At 37.4% G+C, this 12,255-nt stretch overlaps 1 long non-coding RNA gene across 1 annotated transcript in view; it reads right to left on the reverse strand.

Moving 5' to 3' along the window:
* LOC111628150 overlaps positions 1-12,255 on the reverse strand; it is a 43,766-nt gene that overhangs the window by 21,732 nt on the left and 9,779 nt on the right. The window contains exon 2 of the long non-coding RNA XR_002757127.1: positions 138-254. This is a non-coding gene — a long non-coding RNA (uncharacterized LOC111628150). The remainder of the gene's footprint in view (positions 1-137; positions 255-12,255) is intronic.

Below are 12,255 nucleotides of genomic sequence, written 5' to 3' on the forward strand. Positions count from 1 at the left end.
TCATTTTTTCTTTGCACTGAAAGTACATAACAGTAAAATACAATGTATTAAAAATATATTGTAAAATATTCTGTTATGTAAAAATTTTTCAGTTTTAAAAACTAATCATTAACAATAATAACAAATAACATTTGTACCTCAGTGAAGATTGAAGGTTCCAAATCACCTGTAGAAATGATTAATGGTTCAGAATTTGCTCTATAATGCATGACAGGACGTTCAACCTTAATCTTTTCCTTTGAACTTGTACGTGCCTAGAATATCAAATTGTTTTATCATCATTTTTTAAATGTCCATATTTAAGTTAATTCAAAATTTATCTGTATTAATAGAAATGTATGTTATATATAAATTAAACAAACTGATAATAAGCTTTATACATCACATTAATTTTTCATATATTTTTAATAAAATAAACAAAAAACTATTTGCATTTAAAATATAATACAAATTAGTACATTAACTCTTTTACTATGACATGCTCCGTTGTACAATATCCTTCAAAACAACAATCCAAACTGAAGTCACACTACATATTTTATTTTAAAAATTCAGCAAAACTTTAATTTTAATCATAGAGATACAAAAAAATTAAATATATTTATTACTTTATGTAAATAAATAACTATATATATATTATAAGCAATAAGCAAAAAATTAAAAAATAATAAATTAATAATACATATATAACTTACAGGCAGAGGAGGTGAGCAACAATAAAATATCATTAACTGCAAGTAAAATGACACAGATAATTTTTGATTAAAATTAACCATTTTTAAAATGATGCAATATCATTTTATTTTGTATGTTTCAGCTGAAACCAAACCGATGCTATATCGCCACATCATCACAACGTTAAATGTTTAGTTTATTGGAATTAACACGTCGGCACATGCCTAGTGCCAATTAGGCACCAATCAATTTTTAATTAGTTAGTATAAACATTCTAATTGTTTGAAAAATCTGAAAAAATGATTACCTGTCTAATTTTTCTTTGATTTACAATGTGCAATTCAGTTTTTGCTTAAAGCATTTCATTATTTATATTTAATTATTGGTGTCAAATTGGCACTATGGTGCACATAATCTCAGATTTCAATTTTCCTGTCAGTTACTGTTACTAAAAATAGCTGCAGCGAAGGTGCCATTGTTTCTGCACTTATAAATTGCATTATTTTAAAGTGAATAACTTCTAAAAAATTCAAATATGACCCGGAAATAACGTAATTTTTTCCATTAGTATTTTTAAATCATTTAATATTATATGACACCATGCCCCATATAATTTTTTGTATTTTTTTAAAAATTTTATGAATATAAAAATGTGAGCAGCTGTAATATATAAATTAAAGAATTTTCATTTATTAACTGCATCTAGGCATGTATGTATCCAGCAGATACATAACGGTTTTTTATTGAATTTCTTAAAAATAAAACAGTTGAAGTGCGGGTTTTTTAGTATTTCTCATCTGATATGTTCTGAAGCAATTCCCACAGTAATTTTTAAGTTTATGACATCTTTTGCAGAGAAATTTTATTAAAACCAATACCTTTTCACCACCTGCAGTAAATTCTCTTGCAGTGTGAGTGTGCTGTACTGAAGCAATTGTTATGTGCAATAATTGTGTGAAATCCAGAATTTTTACCGATTCCTTGCCCATTAATTGCCCCGTATTTGCCTAAAAATTTAATCAAACTTTCCTTTAACTCAAAGTGAAACCTAACAAAAAAAAATTTCCTTTCTGTTCGAAGTAAACATCCGTTCATTTCGAAACTAATCCCATATTCCAACTGCTAAGTTGATAGTTAACATGGTCCCGGGGACAACTCTGACCCATCTGCGTACCTTTTACCTCACAACAATCAATCATGTGACCATTCTCCCACGCCGATCTTATAAAACCCCTTCCTTCTCCTTCTTGGAGGAGTCGTTCCAGAGCAGGTGTCAGGAGAAGATAAATTAAAAATAGTGTCCTTTCAACATTGTAAAACTTTCCTAAATCAAATATTGGATAATTTTTCCTTAGCGGATAACAAGTCAAGAGGTATGGAACCAATTATTGTAAGCTCTCCACGCCTTAGGGACAGGAATTAGACGTTGTACTACCCGCAATTAGCTTTAATAAATTGTTATTTTTAATGTTACGTTTGGTCTCCAATTTGACTCGTATATCGTCTACCCCCTTACCGATGGCACTCCTTCCTCCGCCACTCGACTCGCAATCCCGTTACAGCGGGATAAATTAACAAAATTTTAATCCATCCTGACCATGAACAGGGTTAAACCGCCGTTGCCGGATCGGGAGACCTACACCCTCCCCCCGGTGGTTCACATATTAATTTGCAGGAGTGGGGTTCCGATTTCTTCGGAACTTCAGTAAGGTGAAAGAAAAGAAAGGCCATATACGAGTAACACCATCAAATAGAATTAAGTTAAACATTTCCTACGGTAGGGACGTTAAATAGAAATTAGTAGAAATAATGGAGTGCGATCCGCAACCTCAACCTGCGGCTGGGCCAGGCAACCCCGATCCAAACCCTAATCCGAATCCAGCTACTCTTACGTTAGGAAGTTTAGGCGGAATAATACCTTTACTGCCCGTATTTTCGGGAGAAGCAGGAGGTCCAAGAGTAACCGATTTTTTCGACTCATTAGCAGATGTCACCAAGGTGGCTGCTTGGTCGAAGGCACAGATGTTGGCTGTTGCAAAACTGAAACTTACGGGGATAGCCCCTAGAATTTGTCCGGAAGGATCGCCGGATTAAGACGGTAGACGAATTTGATGAGTTCAAGCGTTTAATGCTGGAGTGCTTTGAACGCAAACCTTTTCCAGCTAAACTAAACAAATTCTATACTTGCGTTCAAAAAAGGGACGAAGATGTGCAAGTGTATGCCGTTCGTCTCCAATCCCTAACGATGGAAATAGTGATCACACCGGAACCGGGGGCCACTCCAGAAGAAACCGTGATTATACAAAGGGTCCAAACTAAAGAGCTCGATGAACGACTGAAGGCCCAATTTTTAAACGGGATTGACCCCCGCATACGACAACGGCCGATGTCCTGGGAGCCTGCTACATTCGACGATGTGCTAAAGGCCGCTATTAGCGAGGAGATGATAGAAAATATTACTGCACGTCCACGGGGATCATGCGCACCGTTAGGGAGGCAACCGATCAACAAACTTCTCTCCTTCACCCAATGACCTACAACAATTAACAGCAGCGATGAAGGAGCTGAAAACGCATATGGATGGGTTAACTCGAGCCCCCTCTCGAATCAATTCTAGAAATGTGCCATTCAGTCAAAATCAGCACAGGAATTTTTCCAATCGTTCATATAACACTCCAGCTTTTAGGCGCAACGAATATCGGTCGTAACCAATCGAATAACAAACCTAGCCAAAATCGGACACAAAATTTTCCTGATCTCTGAGAGAATAATGATAATGATCAACGCGCCTGTTCACGAAACGACGACCCATGGTGAAGCGACGCAAGAACTGACCAAAATTGGGTCCGCTTCCGATCGCAGCCTTTAGAACCAACGCAAAACCGTTGGAAAGGCCATATTCAAAGCATCAAAGGACGACCTCAATTTTCTCCTCGAAATATATATAACAACACTAATTATATATCGTCATTAAATGAGCCTATATATGATTGTTCTATCTGAAGAAACCCTACAGAGGAAACCGAGACACGATGGAAAGGACAAATAGGGTTCACTCGAATCGTTGAAACCCAAACCCCTATTATACAAATCTATGTGAATAATATTCCGGTTAAAATGCAAATTGACCCTCAAGTGGAATATACACTCATATCCAAGAACCTGGCCAACAGATTGAAGGGAAAAACGTACGTAAAATTTGGCCTTAAACAAAAATTAGGACCCATCCTGGGAAGGCAAACAACGGTTATAGGAATGGCGAGGCCCACATTTAAACTAAGAGGCCAGAAATTTATAGTACCTTGCGATGTGGTACGAGATGATATTACCACTCCCTGCGAAGGGATCTTAGGCCTAGATATCATAAAGGAGGCGAAACTGACATTGGACAATGACAATGCCCAGGTGGTGCTGTCCCATGGAAAACAAATCCATTTTTGCACTTCCCAATGGCCGCGCACAAGGAAGCGGAGATCAAAACCCCAAAATGAAAGGGAGAAACCTTCTATGGATATCCTCCAAATTAGACAGATAACACCCGCCAAGAGAAAAACGCGAAGAACAAAATCAAACCGGAGAGCAAGAGCCCGGAAAAAATTCAAGCAACCTATAACCTCGCAAGATAACACAGNGCTGCCGGGTGGTGAGGGACGGGGCCCGACATATTCGAACGGACCACCCCCCGAAAAATTGCTGGGGATTCTTCGAACCGTTCAGATTCGAACCCTGCGTCCTCCAGAGCGGTAGGCTGTCACCTTGACCGCTCGGCCATCTGGCCGCCTATTTTTTTGAGGGGGTGAGAACTATGACATCATTAATGATTTACACGCACACCTGTTCGCGTGTTGATGTCTGGATCTAGCTTGTACGGACAACCGACACAGAGAAGTTTGTTTAATTTACTGATATTGGTGTCTAGAAGATATGATTTTATAATATAAATTTCTATAGGTTTGACGGCTCTCATCCATGAATTCAGTAGCGTAGCGTAGTGGGGGAGGCAGGGGCGGCCCGCCCCGGGCGGCACTTTTTAGGGGGCGGAAAAATTTCACAATAAATAATAATAATATCTTGTAAGAATTTGAACCATTTTATTTCATATTTTCGTCCACCTACGACTCGGACCGATTGAAAATAGCACGAANAAACCCAAACCCCTATTATACAAATCTATGTGAATAATATTCCGGTTAAAATGCAAATTGACCCTCAAGTGGAATATACACTCATATCCAAGAACCTGGCCAACAGATTGAAGGGAAAAACGTACGTAAAATTTGGCCTTAAACAAAAATTAGGACCCATCCTGGGAAGGCAAACAACGGTTATAGGAATGGCGAGGCCCACATTTAAACTAAGAGGCCAGAAATTTATAGTACCTTGCGATGTGGTACGAGATGATATTACCACTCCCTGCGAAGGGATCTTAGGCCTAGATATCATAAAGGAGGCAAAACTGACATTGGACAATGACAATGCCCAGGTGGTGCTGTCCCATGGAAAACAAATCCATTTTTGCACTTCCCAATGGCCGCGCACAAGGAAGCGGAGATCAAAACCCCAAAATGAAAGGGAGAAACCTTCTATGGATATCCTCCAAATTAGACAGATAACACCCGCCAAGAGAAAAACGCGAAGAACAAAATCAAACCGGAGAGCAAGAGCCCGGAAAAAATTCAAGCAACCTATAACCTCGCAAGATAACACAGGTGACCATCGAAGTGCTCAAAGTAACCGCGGAAGAACCACTTACGTTTTCCCAGGAAGACTTTAATTTAACCTCCATATTCCCGGAAAGCGAAACTGAGGGCAATGACACTGAGCAAGAATCGGAACCGGAAGGAGAACTAGAAATTACTCCACATGTATTCCGAAAGCAAGGAATAATGGAAGATCAATCTTGGGTTATGTCACGACTAGAGGATTTGATCTCGAGATCTCGAAAATCGGGATCCCGACCACTTTTCAGTCCCAGAATTTTCGGGATTAAGTTTTCCTAATCCCGAGATTTTAAAAAAGTTGCAAAATAGACTGCATGAAGCGAAACGTTCAGTGCCAGTGCTTTTAACAGAATTGCTTGCCTATCATTTTAATATAAAATACAAGAAATTTTATTCCAAGCAAGCAGCAGAAATTAACCTAGCAGGCTTGTGATGCTTGCTTGGAATAAAACTTCTTGTATTTTCAACTAAAATGATAGGCAAGCAGTTCTCACTGGGTTACTTGGTAATATACTTCATTTTTGTATTTTTGAATTTTCGCGGGCGCCAATCGATTTTCTGGCGCAGTCNTAATATACATATACATTGGAATATATATTGGAAATGTATATATATATATATATATATACATTTCCAATATCCAATACAGCTAGGTCACTTGCGTTACTCCTATCCAAGTCTCCCTAGTCGCTAACTGTAACTGATTTAGAACCAGCATGCACTGCACATTATTCTTCCCATTGCAAAATGACATACGCATGCGTCAGGAACTTCTATTCGAACAAACCTCACCTGCCGTCCGGGTCAGCGATTTAAATAAAGTGGCAAGACTAGCACGGAATTTTTCATTACTTATTCTGTGACGAAACTGAATTTTAATCTTTTAAATTGAGATACCTAAATAAGAGGGGGCGAAATTTTCCTCCGCCCCGGGCGGCTGACACCCACGCTACGCCACTGCATAAATTAACATTCATCTGACAATAATTTCTTTAACCTGGTCAACTATCTAGATATTGTTTATATCAAACGTCGCGTTTGACTACGAACGAGGCGATTTATTGCTGTAACCACGTGTCACGTGCAACCAAAGAGGGGGTAAAAATACATCTCATTCCCGTCTTGCTGATATTAACGTCCATAGAATTGCCTTTAAACAAATGGAAGAGATTTCTTTTATTGATATACTAACGATTTTTTTTTAGGAGATCGTCTCGGTCATCGACCGCAGAAGTCCCTCTTTTTCCCTTTTTACCTAATCACGAAGTTTATTAGAAAGGTGATACTGTTCTAAAACAAAAGGGTTTTGGACCGTCACATATGAATATACTTTAATATACGTGTATAATTAAATATAGCTTTGTAAAGAAACGTACATAAAAATATAAAATATTCTTTACTTTTTAAATCTTAAAACAATGCACTTAGTCAAATAGCTCCCTACGAGTGGCTAATGGATGGAATCGAAAACGGTTGCNCAGTCGAGAGCACTACTCAGTGCGTTTTACCTGTCAATGTATCAGCCATCTCGTTTTGCCTGTGTGGTTAATATAGACCCGACGCCTCTCGCTTAGGGGGGTTGACCTTAGGTGAAAAGGTTAGGACCCTAGCTTTGCCCGCAATCTGTCAGGATGATGCGAGAAAGTCCTTTTACGTTTGGGGGTAGTGGTTTGCTGGACGCCGAGAGACTCACACAGAAACCAAATTTACAAAATTAACGTGTTTATTTTTAGAAAGACATGCTTACAATGAAACAATCGGGATTGTAGCCTTTACTCCTACAATCCCAATCTGTGTTGACCGACTGTTTTCTTCCAACCTCCCCGTGTCCTCGAAGCTATAACTAGAGCGGGCTTATAAGTATTTACTAACGATTCCTCCAACTTCCATCAAACCTAAACGCGTTTTCTCAGCAGCTGCATATATGTGCAACAAATTGAGAATCAGACTTGGTGGTGAGACACTGGATGCGTTGTTATTTCTCAGATCATATTTTCGCAATTCAAATTAGAATGTTCCTATTAGATTAGTTTTCTTTATATTTAAGAAAAATGTGACTGATTAATATTATTTTTAAATACTTTTTGCTAAGAAACTTACTTTATCTACTTACTAGGTTGTTATACGAAAGTAGTCTATTTAGTCGATGTTAAGAGAGATTTTTGTTAATTTTCAACGTTTATTTGCATAGTTTGTTACATAAAGGTTTTTTCAATTTATGTGNCAACTTTTTGGTCACTCTCATTGAACTGGAAAAATTTCTGTCTTTATTACGTTAATAATACGAAGAAATCAGTCTCCACTGTACTCGGCTAGAGATGGTTCGGTTAAGCTTTTGTTTAAGTAAAATTTCGGCTCTTTCATCAGGGTTTTGTTTGTCCCCAATTCCCTAATCGCTTAATTATTTAACTACTTCTTAAGTAGAAATAAGTCAAAACCTGTTACTTTGTACTCGAATATTTGTAGTCTTGGAGAAAAAGTGGAAAGACAAATTTTTATGATAAACGGATACATAAATCGTAAATGTAAGGAAAATAAATTCTAGAGGTTTTTCTGTACCGTGTGCATCTCTCTCATTCATTAATTAAATTTAGTTGTAAATGATGCTATCAAAGTAACAGTTAATTTTTTAACATTATACAAAAAATTGTACACGTTTTTTTCTACATCCCCTTAAAGATGGAATATACGAAATCGTAATATCACTGGTTTAACATTGAAATCCTTGAGTAATATAAAATCGGAGAGCGTGATAAAAATATCAAATATTTTAATGGATTTTTTTAACTCCTGTCAACTATACAGAACTATCATAAAAATATGCCAGTAAATTCTTATCGATTGTGTTAAGTTATAAATCTACTCGTGATTCACGTAATCGGCCGAGGGAGGCCAAATATCTAGCGGGCAGGCGGCTAACGGCCCAGAACCTGTCCTGGATAGAATTGGATGCGGTATACGTGTAGCATCCACCCAAGGTCCTAAGCTTCCACCGGCTAAACAGGGTCAGGTTGGTGCTCCGTAAAGCGCGTGCGCGAATCTGGCTTTTTGGATGCTGACAACCATAGACTAATTATCTAGCAAAGCTAGGAAGACTGGCAAGTTCTATGGGCGAACTTGTTCTGCGCATTAACGCTTACGCAGATACTTGCTGCTAGCGCCACTCTGTGACCGTCGCGTGAAAACTACTTCCATTTAACATCGTATATGCTGTGAATACGTGTGTAGAAGTAGAAAATGAATTCAAGATCTTGGAAGACTGCAGGAGTTAATTATTGTTCAGCTGTTAATTGCTCAAATGCTCGAGGGAAGCAACATCATCTGTCCTTCTTTAGATTTCCTAAAGAAAAAGACCGGTATGATCTTACCGGTCTTTTTCTTTTGTCTTTGTTCATGAATGCCGTTAGACTTAAGGTTTAAGTTTTTATTTAGGTAGTCCCAATGTCTATGCTTCGATTAGGTTAGGTTAACTACATTTTTAGTAGACGTTTCCTTTTTTTTCTTTTGTTCAAGAACTACCGTGAATCAATAACAAGTGACGTTAATTAATCGTCGGCCTGAGTCCGTTGGAAGCGCGGCCATTGGGACTATTTAGGTAAACTAACTAGGCTTAAAGTACTGACACTCGTAGGAAGAAACCAGTATACCTTCTAAATTGCCTGCAATTAATTACAAGCATCATACTATCCATTCATATGCAGCTCCATTTTATTTTCAGATGCCGCTTTTGGGTCCAAAACACTCGACGCCTAGATCTTCTAAATAAAACAGCAGAAGTGCTATATAAAAATAATTATCTTTGTGCTGAGCATTTTGAAAAAAACCAATTTATGACCTCGGAAAAGAAGAAATTGGTTTGGAATGCAGTCCCAACAATTTTCAATATACCAAACCCTCCAAAATTACTGACTGGAAAAAGAAAACCACCGAAACCTCGTTTGGTTTCTTTGGCAAATCAGCCAAAGAAACCAAAACTTGCACAAAAAAACAGCTGAGCAAATTCATGCTCAGTTTAAAGAATGTTCTTTTAAAGTAGAAGCTGAGGAATCCCACGTGAATCTAGGAGACCTGGATATCCCTATAAATTCAGAAACTGTTACTCTATCTATTAATTTAGAAGTTCCGGAACTTTCTGCAAATATTGGAATAACTTCTGACTGTACAGAAAATAGTGTGATGGACACCCCACGAAAGGTTAAACTGAGAAAGCAGTTGCATAATAAGATTACGCAGCTATCAAAATTGAGGAAGAAGTATTCTATGCTTCGATCTCAGGTTAGAGATAAGCAAGACATAAAAGATATTATGAGACAAATTCGTCAAGTGTGCCCGGGACTATCTCAGGTTCAGTTGTGTTTCTTTGAATCACAAATGAACATGTCATCGAGATGTAAGAAAGGAAGATGGACTTGCGCAGACAAAAAACTAGCCCTTTCTCTTTTTTATCAAAGCCCGAGAGCATACAAGATGTTTCAAAAAATATTCCTCTTACAAATGTGCGTTCCCTAAGGCAGTTGATATCTCAAATGACCTTTGAACCAGGCTTCCAGGAATTTGTGTTTGATGCAGTAAAAGCTAAAGCAAAGTGTTTGAGTGATCGAGACAAAATGTGCATATTAATGTGGGATGAAATNAACTAAAAATTATGTATGGGGGGGACATGATGATTTTAGAAATGTTAAAGTGGGGCATGGCCTAAAAAAGTTTGGGAAACACTGCTCTAAACCCATCTAAACGAAAAAGAGGCTTAATAGACATAGGAGGAAAAGACCTCAAATTCCTCTTCGGAATGGCTACATCAGAAGAAATTGAAGCCTTGAATAAGGAAATATCAAACATTAAACAGCGTAATGACGGAATTCTTCATTTAGTGCGTCCGCAAACGACATTATTAAATGATACCCTAAATATAAGCAAACATAATAGACACCAGATCTATATATTATTTAAACGACAAGAATATTTTGGAGAAGTCATGAATTTATACCAATATAACCTAGCCTTTGAGATAACTCTACGAACGATCGAATTCTCCGTTCAAGAATTTCATTTCCAACTAGTAGAACTACAAGAAGCCATTGATATTTTGGAACAAGGTCGATTAAGTACATATTTTATCTCACGAGAAGTAATGTTAAAAACTCTAAGAGACATTCAACTTCAACTTCTGGAAGGCTACGCAATGATCAAACCCATCCAACCGAATACATTGTTTAAATATTACCAGTGGCTGACTACCGTCGCAGTAGCTTTACCTGGTAAATTACGAATTTTCGCAAAAATTCCCTTGATCACTCCCAGTGGATATTTTGATATGTATGAAATTGTCAAATTTCCAACATACATATCCACATTAAAGACCTTTTTCCAATTTAAAACGAATTATCCTATAATTGCTCTATCTATGGATAGACAATCGTACATGTTGATCCAATGATTCGAACTCGCTATGTGCAAGATAGATCATTTTCCTATTTGTTCGTTACATGTTCCGATCCAACGATTTCCTCACCAAAGTTGTGAATATGCCTTATTTAATGGACTCGAAACCCAAGTTCAAGAACTCTGTGTTCGACAAATCGTTGCAAAATATACTCCAATTTTTAAAAGAATAGATCGACAGGGAGCCTGGATTTATTCCACACCCGAACCTCTCACCTTAACTATTAGAGGTCCTACAAGACATCAGAAATCACCTTATATATCTACAACCCATAAATTGAATCATACGGGAATGATTAATCTCCCAACTGCATGTACCGGTTACCTACCCGGAATCATCCTAACCTCCCAATTTCAAAGACAATCAACCTTACAACCAGAGGTCGCACAACACCTACTTGTCCTGCAAATTGAACAACTTTTAAACCAAACGGAACCACAAATCCTCCAAAAACATCTGCTAGAACCACAAAACCAAGAAGAGGAAAAATTAAACTCCGATTACGATATCAAGTTAGCAGACCAATCCTTATCAGACGTCACCTATGACCTCAATCACCTATTACAAATGACAACTAAATCAACATCAACATCTTCATCCTACCTCTCAACAGTCATAACGGTAATCACAAGTTGCCTGGGTACTAGTGTTCTAGGATGTTGCCTTTATTATATCATTCGTCGATACCTTCAACAGAAAAAACGTCAGTCACCACCTCAACTGCGCCCTACAGAAACTGACCCAGAAAACATCCCCCCTCAACGAAAGAAAAAGTCAACAGAAACACGACCCCCAACCAAGCACTTCCCTAGAAATCGCTCCCCGAGGCGACTCTACCCAAATAGCACACAAACTTATTGTTCAAAGCTATTAAGCCCTTGTTCGACACTCGACAACCACCATTTTAATTTTTTTCCGTTGTTAGATGTTCCGAATTTATATTTTCCCAACAAACAGAATCATTTCTATATATTTCCAATTTTTTCCTAAATTTATATATATGTTACCGCTAAAGCTCGGAAACTCGTTAATCTGCAGATTAACTAGCGTGATCCTTTAAGTTGCTAAAATTGTTCTATTTCTCAAATTACCTAGGTAATGTGCAGATTATCTAGGTAATGTGCAGATTATCTAGGTAATGTGCAGATTATCTAGGTAATCTGCAAATTACCTACTAGGCACTCGGTAAAGTGAAAATAAGATCTTTGCTGGAACAGCAACGTTTCTGTACGCTTAAATTAACATAATGTTCTTTATTTAATTTTCGATATCTAAAGAATAAAGTTAATACAATCAAACAATCGACAAATTAGTTGATAGAATCAATCATCAACCAATTAAAAAACATACAAAAAATCAAACGATTTAAAATATTAATACAATTAGGGAAATTATTATATAGATAACCACCTATGG

Source organism: Centruroides sculpturatus, unplaced genomic scaffold (assembly GCF_000671375.1).
Source record: "Centruroides sculpturatus isolate CEXI.00-Female unplaced genomic scaffold, Cexi_2.0 scaffold447, whole genome shotgun sequence".
In the NCBI taxonomy this organism is placed as follows: domain Eukaryota; kingdom Metazoa; phylum Arthropoda; class Arachnida; order Scorpiones; family Buthidae; genus Centruroides; species Centruroides sculpturatus.